General features: G+C 44.4%; 1 long non-coding RNA gene across 1 annotated transcript in view; it reads right to left on the bottom strand.

Annotated features, from left to right (window-relative positions):
• Nucleotides 1–1,616, bottom strand: part of LOC148147031 (uncharacterized) — a 390,235-nt gene extending 388,619 nt beyond the window's left edge. Inside the window, exon 1 of the long non-coding RNA XR_015760214.1 lies at nt 1,501–1,616. This is a non-coding gene — a long non-coding RNA (uncharacterized LOC148147031). The remainder of the gene's footprint in view (nt 1–1,500) is intronic.
• Nucleotides 1,617–12,882: the final 11,266 nt, after the last annotated feature.

The following is a 12,882-nucleotide window of genomic DNA, read 5'->3' on the forward strand; positions in this document are numbered from 1 at the left end:
AATACTAAACAGACCAAATATACACGCATTGTTCGAGACTGAGGAAGCTAGATATTGACAAAGGGGTCATGAGGGAGCCCAGAGATGAAGCAGAACAGTGTAAGCTGTTATGATCCCACAGACATAGAGATGTATAGCACCAACACAGACCCTACAGTCCAACCCATCTATGTTAACCAGGTATCCAAACCTAATCTATTCCCATTGGCCCATATCACTGTAAATGCTTCCTAATAATATCATGTGTCTATTTAGATGCCTTTAACATGTTTTAATTGTACTAGCCTCCACCACTTTATCTGGCAGCTCATTCCACCCACTGCATGAAAGAGTTGTCCTTTAGGTCCCTTTGAAATTGTATCCGTTCACCCTAAAGCAATGCCCTCTACATCTGGACACCACCATTCCAGGGAAAACACCTTGTTCATTTACTCTATTCATGCCCCTCATGATTGTATAAATCTCCATAACATCATCACTCAGCCTATGCCACTCCAGGGAAAACAGCCCCAGCCTTTTATGCCTCACCCTACAGCTCAAATCCTCCATCCCTAACAACATCCTTGAAAGTCTGTTTTGAAACATTTCAAGTTTCACAGAACCCTTCTGATAGGAGGCAGGCCAGAACTGCACACACTATTCCAAAAGTGGCCTAACGAATGTCCTGTACAGCAGCATGACCTCGCACATCCTATACTCAAAGCTCGAACCAATGAAGGAAAATATACTGAACACCTTCTTCATCATCCTATCCACCTGCAAGGACTATGGACCTGCACTCCAAGGTTTCTTTGTTCTGCAAACGTCTCCAGGGCTTTTCCAAACTGCAGCACCTCAGATTTATCTAAATTAAACCCCATCTGATCAATATCTCATTGTAATCTGAGGTAACCTTCTTCATTATCCACAATACCTCCAATTTTGTATGACCTGCAAACTCATTTATGATACCAAATCATTTAAATGAATGACGAAACAAATCCAGAAATAAACATCCATTTCCCTGAGTTTGAATGTGCTCTGTGTAAATCCTGCCCAATGACTCTGTACCAGAGAAAGGCTGCACATGCGCCTGGCTGCACCTTGCACCCCACAAAGTTGGTGGCTCCGCATGTGTCCAGTGAATTCTTGCCCCGAATAAAGATCGCGGCGCGCACCCATGCCTGCAGCCACACTGAGGCAATTCCCCGTTTACTGAAAACACGAGACTGGGACGTTCAAATTTATGTTTTCCGATGTGCACATTTTATTTGTAAAACCTCTCCGCTCATACAGAATCGCTCTCGCCTCCTGCAGTTCCACAGACAGCCTTGATTTCTGTGGGTACCTATTCTCTGCCTGGTTACTCGTTAGTGTATTTGTACAATCACTTTGGATTCTCCTTAAACCTATTTCCTAAAGCTATCTCATGTCCCCTTTTTGCCCTCATGGTTTACCTCGACTATACTCCTACTGCCGCTACACTCCTCTAGGGATTCACACAAACACAGCTCACTGTACCTGCCATATGCCTCCTTCATTTTCTCGACCAGGCCCTCAATTTCTTTCGATAGGCAGCATTCTCTACACCTTCCAGCCTTGGCCTTAACAGGAACATACTGTCTGTGTACTCTTGTTGTCGCAGGCCTATGGAGGCAATGGCAGATGAGGACAGAGAAGCAATCATTCCCAGTAAAGAGGTAATGTTGAGAAAGATAACAGTCTAAAGGTAGATGGGTCTCCTGGCTCTGATGGATTGCATCCCAGGGACTGAAGGAGATGGCAGGGGTGGTGGTTTTGGGGGATGGGGTTGGGGGGGGGGGGGGGGGGGGGGGAGGGTGAATAACAAATTGACTCATGATAATTCAGTAAAATTTGTTGGATTCTGGGATGGTTTTGACAGACTGGAAGCTGCAAATGCAGTGCCACTATTTTTCAAAAAAGATGCGTTATCTTAACTTCTGTAGTGGAGAAAATGCTTGTATCTCTCAAGGAGGTAGTGTTGAGATATCTATATCTGGGTAGAAATTGTCTCATTTAGCAAACAGCATGGATTCATGAAAGGCAGGTCATGTTTAAGGATTTACTGGAATTATTTGAGGATACAACGAGTGCATTGGACAAGGGGGACTCGGGAGGTGTGGTGTACCTGGATTTCTAGAAGGCATTCGATAAGTTGCCACATAAAAGGCTGCTGAATAAGGTAAAGATGCACAGCATTATGGGTAATGTATTATCAAAGATACAGGATCGATTAACCAACAAAAAATAAAGAATGGGGATAAACAGGTGTTTGGATTATGTTGGCACTACAACTGTTTGCAATTTACGTAAGTGTTTTGGAGTTGAGGACCATGTGTACGGTGTCAGAGTTCACATTTGATACAAAGATGAGGTAGAGCAATGTGTGCAGAGGCCACTGTCAGTCTGCACAGGGATACAGATAGGTTAAGTGAGTGGGTAAGGGTCTGGCAGATGGAGTTCAATGTTGGGATATGTGAGTTCAGCCATTTTGGTCGGACTAACAGCAAACTGGATGATGAAATTGTGAAATCATGCTGCTGTTCAGAGGGAGCTGGGTGTCGTTATGCATGAATCACAGGAAGTTGGTTTGCAGGTGCAGCAGGTAATTATGGCAGTGAAGGGAATATTGTCCTTCATTGCTAGAGGGATGGTTATGCTGCAGATGTACAGGGTGCTGGGGAGGCCACACCTTGAGTACAGTGTACAGGTTTGGTCTCTTTACATTAGCAAGGATGTACTGGCACTGGAGGGAGTACAGAGAAGGATCACTAGTTTGAGTTGGGAGTTGAGAGGATTGGTGTATGTGGAGAGATTGAGAAAACTGGTTCTATAGTCATTGTAATTTAGAAGAATGGGAGGTTGGATAGGAAAAAATAAAATTATGAAGGGAGTAGATAAGATCGAAGCAGGGAGGCTATTTCTACTGGGGACGGGTCAACATAGAGCATTACCTCAAAATAAGGGGGAGCAGATTTAAGACTGAATTCAGGCGGAGCTTCTTCAGCTAAAGGGTTGTGAATCTGTGGAATTCCCTGCCGAGTGCAGCATTTGACATTATCAACTTGAATGCCTTTAAGGCAAAAGGTAGATTTGTGAACAGGAAAATAATTAAAGGTTACGGTGAGAGAGCAGGAATGTAGAGCGGAGGCCATGAAAAGCTCAGCCCTGTGCTTATTGACTGGTAGAGCAGGCTTGAGGGGCCAGATGAAAGTTCTTGCCTTGTGCCTTCAAAATTGGCCTTTGTCCAATTCAGAACCTTAACGTTTCGATCTGGTATATTATTTTCTGTAACTAGTTTAAAACTAGTAGAAATATCAGAGAATTCCAAACAGTGTGGAAGCAGGTCATTCAGCCCATCATATTAATACTGACCCTTAGAGCCTCCTAACCTCCCCCTGTAACATTGCATTTCCCAGGGCCACCCAACCTAAACATCCCTGAACATTATGGGCAATTCAGCCTGGATAATCCAACCTATCCTACACATCTTTGGACTGTGGGAGGAAACCAGAGGACCCAGAGGAGATCCATGCAGAAAACCCCAATAAGGTGATCATCCCTTTCTTATTTCCCAGTTCCACTTAAATGACTTCACTGGGCGTACTTCCAGAAATATCCTCCCTAAGCAAAAACATAATGCTATCCCGAATCAAAAATGCCACTCCCCCTCCTCTCTCGTCCCCCTTTCTATTCTTCCTATAGCATCTATACCCTGGAACATTAAGCTGCCAGGCCTATCCATCCCTGAGTGATGCTTCTGTAATTGCTATAATGTCCCAGTGCCATGTTCAAAACCATACCTTGAGCTCATCTGCCTTCCCTGTCAGGCCTCTTGCATTGAAGTAAATGCAGTGCAACTGCTCAGTCCGACTTCATTCAGCCCATCATATTAATACTGACCCTTGCCTGCCTGACTTCTGAACTGTACCAACCTCAGACATACCTCTTTTCTCACTATCTTCTTGGGTTTACACCCACTCCCTCACTGGGTTAGTGCCTCCCGAGCATCACTAGCAAGTCTCCCTGCCTAGATATTAGGCACCTTCCAATTCAGGTACAATCCATCCTTCTTATGCAGGTCAACTCTACACCGTAGAGGAGATCACAATGATCCAAAAAATGTGAATCCTTTTCCCCTGCACTAGCTCCTTAGCAACTCATTGAGCACCTCCTCCTCCTCTGTAATATGGACATTTTTCAAGATGTCACCATTTATTTCCCCACATTCTATATCTCCCATGTACTTCTTCATAGTAAACATGACGCAAAATACTTGTCTTCGTATCTCGCTCATCGCCTGCAGCTCTACACAATGGCTGCCTTGCTGATCTTTGAGGGTCAACTTTCAGTCTTTGACTCTCCAGGGAAATTACCCCTAGACTATTCAGCCTCACCCTGTAGCCCACATCCTCCAACTCTAGCAAAGTTTTTGTAAATCTTGTCTGAACTCTTTCAAGATTCACAACATCCTTTCCAGAACGGAATTTAGAACTTAAAACAGAATTCCTGAAATGGCTTAATCAATGTCCTGTCCAGCCACAATTTGACGTCCGAGCTTCTGTACTCAATGCACTGACCAATAAATATAAGCATACCAAACCCCACCTTCACTAGTCTGCCGACCTTCGACTCTACTTTCAAGGAATAATGAACCTGCACTCCATGGTCTCTGTGTTCAGCAACATTCCCAAGGACTTTACCATTAAGTGTATAAGTCCTGCCCTGACTTGCTTTTCCAAAATCCAATCGCTAACATTTATCTAAATTGATCTCTATCTGCCATTCCTCGCCCCAATGGCCCATCTGGTCAAGATCCTGTTGCATTCTGAACTAACCTTCTTCATTGTCCACGACACCTCCAATTTTGTTGTCTTCTGTAAACCTACTGACCATATCTCATATATTCACATCCAAGTCAATTATTTAAGGACCCAATATCCATTCCTGCAGCACACTGCTGCTCACAGGCCTCCAGTCCACAAAGCAACCCTCTTTCACCACCCTCTGCCTCCTACCTTCAAGCCAGTTTTGTATCCAAATGGCAAGTTCTCCCAACATTTCAAGTTATCGAACCTTGCCAACCAGTCTGCTTTGTGGAACATCGTTCAGTGTCAATATAGATAACGTCCATAGTCTACCTTAAAAAAAAAACTCACTCAATCAAGTTAGAGAGAGAGAATTTTCCACACACAAAGCCATATTGACTATCCTTAATCATTACTCGTCTTTCCAAATACATGCAAATCCTGTCCCTCTGAATCCCTTCCAACAACTTGCCTACCACTGACTTCAGGCTCACTGTTCTCTTGTTCCCTGGCCTTTCCTTACCACCTTTTAAAATAACAACACATGTCTTCCAGCACCTCACCTGTCACCAATGACAATATAAATATCTCAGGGAGGGGAACTGCCATCATTTTCTTCGCTTTCCACAAATGTCTGGGATACACCTTAACAGGTCCCAGGGATTTATCCACCTTGCTACGATTTAAGACATCCAGTACTACCTCCTTTGTAATATGGCCAGGAGCCGGGCAGCAGTGGACAATTCATTTACAGAAAGGTCTGTGAACGTAAACATAAAATACACTCAGAGACTGAGGAAGTTAGATAATGAACAAGTGGACATCAAGGGTCTCACAGCCGAATCAGAGCAGTGTTCACTTTTATGATCCCACAGTCAGAGATGTCTAGCACTGAAACAGACTCTTCTATCCAACACATCTATGCCAACCAGATATTCTAACCTAATCTATTCCCATTTGCCAGCACTTGTCCGACATCCTTCTGAACCCTTCCTATTCAAATGCCTTTGAAATGTTACAATTTTTGTTGCCCTTCAAATCCTGTTGAATTTTCCCCTCACACCCTAAACCTATATCCTATAGTTCTGGGCTCCACCACCCCAGGGTAAACACCTTGTCTACTTACGCTATCCATGCCCCTCACGATTATATAAACCTCTTCAACATCACACCTCAGCCTATGACACTGCTTGGAAAATGGCCCCAGCCTATTATGCCTCTCCCTGCAACTCAAATCCTCCAACCCTGGCAATATCCTTGAAAATCAATTCTCAAACCTTTCAAGTTTCAGTGCCTCCTTCTGATAAGAGGGAGACCAGAATTGTACACAATATTCCAAAAGTGGCCTAACCAATGTCCTGTCCAGCTCCTTTACTCAACGCTCTGACCAATAAAGGGAAGCATACCAAATGCCTTCTTCACTATCCTATCTACTTGTGACTCTACTTTCAAGAAAATGTGAACCTGCACTCCAAGGTCTCTTTGTTCAGCAAGACTCTCCAAGATCTTACAATTCAGTGTGTGAGTCTTGCTTTGATTTGCTTTTCTAAAATGCAGCACCTCACATTTATCTAAATTAAACCCTATCTGCCACTCCCCAGCCCATTGGCCCATCTGATCAATATCCCATTGTATTCTGAGACAACCTTTATCACTGACCACAATACCAACAATTTTGGTGTCACCTGCAAACTTACTAACTGTACCGCCTCTATTCATATCCAAATCATTTAAATGAATGACGAAACAAATCCAGAGAAAAAAAATCAATTTCTTTGTGTTTGAACGTGCTCTGTGTAAATCTTGCCCTATGACTCTCTACCAGAGAAGGCTGCACATACACCCCTCTGAACTTTGCCCCCTACAAAGCTGGCGGCCGCACGTGTCCAGTGAATTGCTGCCCCGCATAAAGATGGCGGCGCTTACTCGAGTCAATCGCTAGATGAGACATTTTTCCGTTTACTGCAAAAAACGATACTAAATTTCAAATTTGTATTTTCCGATGTGCACCAAATGTTTGCAAAATCTCTCAGCCCATACCGACACCACTTCCCTCCCGCTTCCTGTTGTTTATTCCTTTCCTTACCGACAACTCTCCGCCCTCACATTCGCGCTGTCCGCGAGGATGAACACGTGGTATAGCAAAGTTCTGCCCCTCGCTCAATGATTGGTCGGAGGACCAACTGACTAGACAGGTCCTCCAGCTCCGCCCCTGACATCAATCATTCGGGGACCATTGTTGGATGGAGCATGCGCACTGCTTCGTGGCTTTTGTTGCTGTTCATAAGTTATAAGAGTGAGGGACAAAGTTAAAAAACACACAACCACCTGATGAATTCACCACAAAGGTATACAGGAAAGCCACTCACACAGACCAAGTCCTGAACTACGAAAGCAACCACCCCAACACACACAAAAGAAGTTGCATCAAGACACTATTCAAAAGAGCCACAACACGCTGCAGTACACCAGAACTACTGCAAAAAGTGGAAGAAGAACACCTATACAATGTATTCGCCAAAAACAGATACTTCCGCAATTTCATCAACAGATTCCTAAGGGAAAGACAACAGAACGAGGACATGCCACAACCCAAAGGACTAGCCACACTACCATATATCAAGAGCATTTCCGAACTGACAGCCAGACTATTGCGACCACTAGGACTCATAACAGCAGACAAACCAACAGCCACTCTCAGACAACAACTCACCAGAACGAAGGACCCAATACCCAGCATGAGCAAAACCAATGTAGTGTACTAAATCCCATGCAAGGACTGCACAAAACACTACATAGGACAGACAGGAAGACAGCTAACGATCCGCATCCATGAAAACCAACTAGCCACGAAACGACAGACCAGCTATCCTTAGTAGCCACACACGCAGATGACAAGCAACATGAATTCGACTGGGACAACACTACTATTATAGGACAAGCCAAACAGAGAACAGCCAGGGAATTCCGAGAGGCATGGCACTCATGCACAGATTCAATCAATAAGCATATCGATTTGAAACCAATATACCGACCACTGCAACGGATAGCTGGAACTGACAACTGGAAGCGGCAGATTCAAACCACTACAAATGCCGGAGGAAAGATCACAGAAGCGCTTCACAGGAGGCTCCCAAGCACTGAGGATGTCACCTAGACAGGGCACGAAACGTCTGCAACACAAATTCCCAGGGCGGCGAACAGAACCACAACAGCGAGCACCCGAGCTACAAAGCTTCTCCCATACTTTTCACAGAGCTCTGCACACATTGTCCTGCTACTCATCTTAGTGTCATATGCAAACTTTGACACCCTACATGTGGTCCCAAACTCCAAATCATCTGTATCAATTCTAAATAATCGCTGTCCCAACACTGATCCCTGAGGCACACCACTAGTCATTGATTGCCAGCCAGAATAATACACATTTATCCCCACACTTTGGTTGACTAACAGGAAGCAATCTTCTATCCAAGCTAATACTCTATGCCTAATGCCATGCACCCTTATATTATACAACAGCCTCTTGCACAGCACCCTGTTGAAGGCCTTTTGGAAATCCAGGTCCACTATATTCACTGTTTTCCATTGTCCACCTTGCTCGAAATGTTTTCATAGAATTTCAAAAGATTTGTCAAGCATGACCTGCACTTCATGAACCCTGTGTCTGTCCAATGGGACAATTTCCATCGAGTCCCTGCTATTTCTTCCTTGATAATAGACCCAAGCATCTTTCCCACTACAGACAAAAAGCTAACTGGGGTAATTTTTGTCCACCTCCTTTTTGAAATAATGGTGTCACTTTTGCTGCTTTCCAATCTGCTGGGACTGCCACAATGTCGAGTGAATTTTGGAAAATTACTGACAGTGCATTTGCTATTTCTCCTGGCATCTCTTTTAGTACCCTGGGATACATTCTGTCAGGGCCAGGAGAATTTTCTTTTATTAGCTCAACTACCTCCAACAGTTCAAAACTAGCTGTTCTGCAATAATGATAGTTTCCAAATCCTCACCTACCTTTGTCTCTTTGTTAATTACTGGCAAGATATTAGTATCCTCCACTGATATCCCATAACGAAATTCTCCTTCTCTTTTTCCAAAGGACCAACATTTACTTTCGCCACTCTTTTCTCATTATGTATGTTTATATAAACCTTTGCTCTCTGTCCTTATAGTCTAGTTTATTTTTCTCATGTTCTATCTTACATTTCTTTGTAGCTCTTCTGAGGCTTTCTGTTGACCTTTAAAGTTTTCCCAGTTCTAGTTTCATGCTGGTTTTGGCCACTTTGTATGCCTTTCAATTTGATCACTTTCCTTAAATACCCATCGCAGAGAACGTCTTTTCTTCCAGTCCTTCCCTTTCACTGGAATATACCTTTGGTGAGGACTTTGTAAAGTGTCTTTGAAAATCTTTTACTGCTCATCAACTGTCTCACCATAAAATCTTTGTTTCCAGTCTACGTTATCCAGGTTCTCCCTCATTCTATTGTAGTCCCCCATGTCCAAGCAAAGGACCCAGGTATTAGATTTTATCTTCACACTCTTCATATGTATTAAATTCAACGATACAGTGATCACTTCTTCCGAGAGGATCTCTAACTCTGAGATCACTAATTATTCCTGTCTCATTGTACAGGGCCAGATCTTGGGTAGCCTGCTCCCTTGTAGATCCATTTCATACTGTTCAAGTAAAATATCACAGATACACTTAATAAACTCCTCAAAGCTACCCTGACTGAGCTTGTTTGACCAATCTACATGTAGATTAAAATCACCCATGATAATAACCATACCATTTTTACAGGCATTAGTTATTTCTTTGTTTATTGCCCATCCCAATGTGATGTTATTATTTGGTGGCCTATACACTGCGTCTATCAGTGACTTTCTTGTTAGAATTTTGAATGCATCATTCCGGTTTCTCCTAATGTACGGCAAAAACAACAACTACTTGCCTTGTATGTAATCTTTCACAATGTCAAATCTCCTAAGGTGCTTCATGGATGATCAAAACATTGATTAGAACATAGAACATAGAACAATACAGCACAGAACAGGCCCTTCGGCCCACGATGTTGTGCCGAACTTCTAACCTAGATTAAGTACCCATCCATGTACCTATCCAAATGCCGCTTAAAGGTCGCCAATGATTCCGACTCCACCACTCCCACGGGCAGCGCATTCCATGCCCCCACCACTCTCTGGGTAAAGAACCCACCCCTGACATCTCCCCTATACCTTCCACCCTTCACCTTAAATTTATGTCCCCTTGTAACACTCTGTTGTACCTGGGGAAAAAGTTTCTGACTGTCTCCTCTATCTATTCCTCTGATCATCTTATAAACCTCTATCAAGTCACCCCTCATCCTTCGCCGTTCCAACGAGAAAAGGCCGAGAACTCTCAACCTATCCTCGTACGACTTCCTCTCCATTCCAGGCAACATCCTGGTAAATCTTCTCTGCACCCTCTCCAAAGCTTCCACATCTTTCCTATAGTGAGGCGACCAGAACTGCACACAGTACTCCAACTGTGGCCTAACTAAAGTCCTGTACAGCTGCAACATCACTTCACGACTCTTGAATTCAATCCCTCTGCTAATGAACGATAATACTCCATAGGCCTTCTTACAAACTCTATCCACCTGAGTGGCAACCTTCAAAGATCTATGTACATAGACCCCAAGATCCCTCTGTTCCTCCACCTGACTAAGAACCCTACCATTAACCCTGTATTCCGCATTCTTATTTGTTCTTCCAAAATGGACAACCTCACACTTGGCAGGGTTGAACTCCATCTGCCACTCCTCAGCCCAGCTCTGCATCATATCCAAGTCCCTCTGCAGCCGACAACAGCCCTCCTCACTGTCCACAACTCCACCTATCTTCGTATCATCTGCAAATTTACTGACCCACCCTTCGACTCCCTCATCTAAGTCATTAATAAAAATTACAAACAGCAGAGGACCCAGAACTGATCCCTGCGGAACTCCACTTGTAACTGGGCTCCAGGCTGAGTATTTACCATCTACCACCACTCTCTGCCTTCGACCGGTTAGCCAGTTTTCTATCCAATTGGCCAAATTTCCCTCTATCCCATGCCTCCTGACTTTCCGCATAAGCCTACCATGGGGAACCTTATCAAATGCCTTACTAAAATCCATGTACACTACATCCACTGCTCTTCCCTCATCCACATGCTTGGTCACCTCCTCGAAGAATTCAATAAGACTTGTAAGGCAAGACCTACCCTTCACAAATCCGTGCTGGCTGTCCCTAATCAAGCAGTGTCTTTCCAGATACTCATAAATCCTATCCCTCAGTACCCTTTCCATTACTTTGCCTACCACAGAAGTAAGACTAACAGGCCTGTAATTCCCGGCGTTATCCCTATTCCCTTTTTTGAACAGGGGCACAACATTCGCTACTCTCCAGTCCCCTGGTACCACCCCCTTTGCCAGTGAAGACGAGAAGATCATTGCCAACGGTACTGCAATTTCCTCTCTTGCTTCCCACATAATCCTAGGATATATCCCGTCAGGCCCGGGGACTTGTCTATCCTCAAGTTGTTCAAAATGTCCAACACATCTTCCTTTCTAACAGGTATCTCTTCTAGCTTACCAGTCCATTTCACACTCTCCTCTTCTACAATACGGTCCCTCTCGTTCGTAAATACTGAAGAGAAGTACTTGTTCAAGACCTCTCCTATCTCTTCCGACTCAATACACAGTCTCCCACTACTGTCCTTGATCGGACCTACCCTCGTTCTCGTCATTCTCTGGTTTCTCACATACGCATAAAATGCCTTGGGGTTATCCTTGATCCTATCCGCCAACGATTTTTCATGCCCTCTCTTAGCTCTCCTAATCCCTTTCTTCAGGTCCCTTCTGGCTATCCTGTATCCCTCCACTGCTCTGTCTGAATCCTGTTTCCTCAACCTCCTTCTTCCTAAGCCTCCTTCTTCCTCTTTACCAGACATTCAACCTCTCTCGTCAACCAAGGCTCCTTCACACGACCATTTCTTTCCTGCCTGATAGGTACATACATATCATGGACACGTCGTATCTGCTCTTTGAAAAAGTTCCACATTTCCACCACATCCTTCCCTGACAGCCTATGCTCCCAACGTATGCTCCTCAAATCCTGCCTTACAGCATCGTAATTTCCCTTCCCCCAATTATAAAATCTACCTTGTTGTGCGCACCTATCTCTCTCCATAACCAAGGTGAAAGTCACAGAATTGTGGTCACCATCACCAAAATGTTCACCCACTAACAAGCCCACCACTTGTCCCGGTTCATTACCGAGTACCAAATCCAATATGGCCTCCCCTCTGGTTGGACAATCTACATACTGCGTTAGAAAAGCTTCCTGGACACACTGCACAAACACCGCCCCATCCAATCTACTTGATCTAAAGAGCTTCCAATCAATATTTGGGAAGTTGAAGTCGCCCATGACTACGACCCTGTGGCTTCTGCACCTTTCCAAAATCTGTTTCCCAATCTGTTTCTCCACATCTCTGCTGCTATTGGGGGGCCTATAGTAAACACCCAACAAGGTGACTGCACCTTTCCTATTTCTGACTTCAGCCCATACTACCTCCAGAGGCAGATCCCCCTCAAACTTCCTTTCTGCAGCCGTTATACCATTTCTAATTAGCAATGCCACCCCCCCTCCTTTTTTCCCACCCTCCCTAATCTTACTGAAACACCTGTAACCAGGAACCTCCAACAGCCATTCCTGTCCCACATCTATCCACGTTTCCGTGATGGCCACAACATCGTAGTCCCAGGTACCGATCCACGCCTTAAGTTCACCCACCTTATTTCTGATACTCCTTGCGTTGATGTATACGCACTTGAGCCCATCTCTGTGTCCGCTAATAGTCCCTGTCAGTGCTACCTTCTCCACAGCCCCCCTACAGTCTTGGACATCCTGACAAACAGCTAACCTACTTGCTGGACTACAAGTCCGGATCCCATCCCCCTGCCAAATTAGTTTAAACCCCCCCGAAGAGTGCTAGCAAACCTACCCCCCAGGATATTGGTGCCCTTCTGGTTCAGGTGCAACCCGT

Source organism: Chiloscyllium plagiosum, unplaced genomic scaffold (assembly GCF_037043375.1).
Source record: "Chiloscyllium plagiosum isolate Xiang-an unplaced genomic scaffold, Cpla_swu_hap1 HiC_scaffold_18, whole genome shotgun sequence".
NCBI lineage: Eukaryota > Metazoa > Chordata > Chondrichthyes > Orectolobiformes > Hemiscylliidae > Chiloscyllium > Chiloscyllium plagiosum.